Consider the following 4,228-nt stretch of genomic DNA (forward strand, 5'->3'; position numbering starts at 1 on the left):
ACTAGAAAACAACTTGGTAAGTTATTTTTTGCAAAGAGCATATTGGCTAAGACTTTTGGTAGTCGTGCAAAAGAAATACATGTGAAAGTTGTAAATGCATGGTTAAAAGTCTAAGTGGGAGATTGTTGGGGTATATACCATTAACCATGCATTTAGACATGGTATATTCTAACAACTGTCATGGTTAAAAGTTTAAGTGAGAGATTGTTGGAATATATACTATTAACCATGTGTTTGGATATAGTATTTATTATAGAACAATTATTTATTCATTGTTTAATAAAGATTTAAATAGATCATGTACTAGTATATGTGTCCTTTACTTATATAGTAGATGATTTAGTGTATAGAGTTTAGCTTATACATGGAAGATTAAATCGTCGGTTCTTATAAGTATAAAATTTATGTTCACAATCTAAGATGAAAATTGGACAACACCATCGGTATGATTGTAGCACAAGATTAATATAATGTATCTTCATTATGGGAGCGGTATAGTTTCGTCTTCCTATGCTAGTACATTTTGTATGTATTGAACGGACCAAGTAGAGATAAGTGTTTTTGCACTGAATATATAAAACAAATTCTCTAGTTGATTAAATGTAGTTATACTCTTAATCTTGATATAATTATTATGATCAATGTGATTTGTTCATTAGTTTGATTTATTAAAAGGTACGACTCAATTGCGGGTCTATGTATTCCTGGTAAATTGGATAATGACAAATTACATTTGTAAAATAATAATTAGTTGATAGAATTCATGTCTCGACTTTGAGATTGATGAAACCCCTTTATGGATGCTTATAAGTCTCATGTGAAAACCCTGGAGGTGAATTTTGTATCCGTCACATGATGTAAGTTAAGCAGAAATATAAAGGATTCAATTAGTCAATGAATTAAATTATCAGTAATTTAATTTAATAGATTGGTGTCTGTAATCTTAACATGGGGAGTTAAATAAGATTTAATGAAAGTTTTTGAAATTGAACTGAGGAGTACAGTTACGATTTTTTAGTGGAATAATTCCTAATTTATTATGGTAGAATTAATTCAGATATTTTGAATTAATTTCATAATAGGAAGCCTTGTTAATTAAATTCTGTGGCCCCTGCTGTGCCCAAATAATAAAGAATTAAATGAAATATTATTTCTTGGTGGAAAATAAAGACCCGGCAGATTTTGGAAAAGAGTGAAAACCCTAAAACCTGTATTTATAAAATAAGGGTCTTATTACATAAGGAGGCTAAGGGTTTTTGCAAGTTTATACAACTTTTCCATATAAATTCGCCCACATGAATTTCACAAACTTTGCTATTATTCGGGTTACACAGCAGAAGACTGTGGAACTGAAGGATGATGATCTAGTGGATGGTGTGTGTTTGTGGTTGAAGATTCGATTCTTGGTCGCGGTCACGCTTCAAGAGATAAGTATCAATTTTATGTTTGATTAATATCTTGATTATGTGTTTTCTATATTACATGCAAGTTCGATCTTGACTATTTGCTTCGGCTGCGTATGCCTGTATTCCATCAAAGAGGAGGAGAAGGAAAAAGGAGAAGAAGAAAAGAGAGGATGGACAGGTAGATATTGCGACTGGAGTCACTCAAGGTGGTGTTTCAACCATAGAAGAGATAAAAGACAGCAAAACAGAGAATACTAATATCAGAAAGAAGGAAAAGACAAAATCAGGACACAGTTTTGAGTATCTTACTCATGAAAGGAATGAAGAAAGAGTGAGATTTTCCGGTCATGTGAAGGTCTTCCCTCCATCCGGTGATCCAAGTGATGAGGCGCATGAAGTTGAGGAAGAAAAATTACTATGGGGCAAACGATTCTCAAAAGAAGAAGATGAAATTGTCAAGAATGCTGTTTATAGAAACATAGAAGTACATAACTTGGGCAACGAAGGATTGCAAAAGGTTTTGGACTGTAAATCTATTCCCCAAGTAAGGGGCTGCTGGAAGAAAATAGGGAGGGCTATACCATACAGGCCTTATAGAGCAGTTTATAATTGTGCACAGCGGCTGTTTTGATGCGGTGAGAAGCGTAAATGGACTGAAGAAGAGTATGAGACAATACGAAAGTTCCATGGAGAACATGGGCCCAAGTGGAGGGTCTTGGCCGATGAACTTAGGAAGCATTAAGCTAATGCGGGAAATACATGGCATAGGATAAAACTGGCCAATCGGAAGAAAGGAAATTGGGCTCAGGAAGAAATTCATACTTTGTTTGATTTGGTAAATGCCGATCTGCAACTGAAGCTTTGTGAAGAGAAGAAATCTAAGCATAGGATATTACGGGATAATATTCGCTGGAGTGCAATTAGTGAAAACTTGTCCACCAGGTATAGTGGATATTCTTTGCATTAAATGGTGCAGACAATTAACATCGCCCAATGATGGCTGCAGGTGAATGGGCAGATACTGATGACTATCGACTAATTGATGCTCTTTTTGAACTTGATGCAAGCTTCATAGAGGACGTGGATTGGGACAATCTTCTTGCCCACAGGCATGGAGAGTTATGTCGAAAAAGATGGAAAGAGATGGTCCGTCAAATAAGTCAACATGAAAACAAGTCATTTGCTGCACAAGTAGAAGTCTTAGCTAAGAGATACCGCCCTGATTTGGTTGAAGCAAGGGAGGCCTGGGATAGGAAACCAGTTGTTCCATTGTATGCCCATTCTATAGAGTAGAAGCTCAAGGAGCATGTACTGTGAAGCGGATTCAGGTGTTTGAATCAGTAGGTGGGGTAATCTGTCCCCCTAAGCAGTCAGTTAAAATATAGCTTAAACATGTACTTTTAAAATTATCCTTCAGTTCTATTACTATTGTTGTTTCTTTTACTTGGGTTATCTTTACTGCTTTTGCTGTCATCACTTTTCTTTTCGAAGTATTTTCATAATAGCTTTTACCCTTGTAATTAGCAAACCTGTTTTTCGGAACGCTTTTCTTGATCCTAATCCAGATTCTGGTAGTAGAAATGCTTGTGAGTATTCTGTGCCAGTTCATCTCCTCGCATGTGTTGACAAGTACTATGGGACAATATGTATCAAATAGCTAGTTCACTCAATAATCCTTGGTTAGTTGGGGGTGATTTTAATGTCATCGTCGAAGAGGAAAAATTGGGTAGATTACCATTACTACGAATGAATGTGAAGACTTTGCTTTCCGTGTTAATTCTTGTGAGTTGTTTGATATGGGTTACAAGGAAGTCCATACACTTGGTGGAATGGAAGAGCTGCGAGAGGATTGTATCTTTAAAAGATTGGATGAGAATCTTGGTAAATACTACTTTCCAAGAACTTTTTCCACGAGATAGAGGTTGAACATCTTGCAGAAAAGAGTCTGATCATGCACCTCTCTTGATGGTATGTGGGGAAGAAATCATCAACTTTGTGAAACCATTTAGATTCTTGAATTTTGGACTCAACATGAGTCATTTAAAGAGGTGGTGAGATTGAAGCTGAGACGAGAGTTTATAGCAACTCCATATTTGGCTTTCAAACGAGCGAAGAATCTTAAGAAGGCATTATCGGCATGGAGCGGGGATACTTATAGGGATTTTTTTAAACAAGTCCTAATCAGGGAAGAAGTGGTGAGGATGAAAGAACAGTTGTTTGAAGAAGATCCAAGTATAATCAATAGGATTGTTCTTCAAAAAGCTCAAGCAAAATTGAAGAAATATTTGAGCATTGAAGAACAATATTGGAGACAAAAAGCAGGCTTTACTTGGTACCTTTGAAGGGACGAAATACTTCTTTTTTTCATAATCATGTCAATGGAAAGAGGAAAAAAATTACGTTAAAGAGAATACGGACGAGTAATGGAGTATAGTTAGAGTCTAAGGAGCACGTATCAGAGGAGGAAGGCTGTGTCAATTTCTACAAAAATCAATTTACTCAAGAGGGTGATAATGTGGGATTTGATCTTCTCAATCATATTCCCACCATGGTAAATCATGAGCAACATGTGTCTTTATGTTCCTACCCAGACAAAGAAGAGGTAAAGAGGGCAGTTTTTGCATTGGGTGGAGAAAGTGCTAGTGGTCCGGATGGTTTTACGGAGTAGCTTTTATCAACAATGTTGGGAGATAGTTCGTAATGATGTACATGCTATTGTACTATCTTTTTTTGATGGGGATGAGCTTCCTAAATCAATCACACATACCAATCTTGTGTTGATTCCTAAAAGACAACCAGTACAGACCTTTTCTGATCTAAGA

General features: G+C 36.1%; 1 pseudogene; it reads left to right on the forward strand.

The window, feature by feature from the left end:
* Positions 1-1,295: 1,295 nt before the first annotated feature.
* LOC132067173 (uncharacterized) lies at positions 1,296-3,748 on the forward strand (annotated as a pseudogene).
* Positions 3,749-4,228: the final 480 nt, after the last annotated feature.

This window comes from Lycium ferocissimum, chromosome 1, assembly GCF_029784015.1.
Source record: "Lycium ferocissimum isolate CSIRO_LF1 chromosome 1, AGI_CSIRO_Lferr_CH_V1, whole genome shotgun sequence".
NCBI classification, from domain to species: Eukaryota; Viridiplantae; Streptophyta; class Magnoliopsida; order Solanales; family Solanaceae; genus Lycium; species Lycium ferocissimum.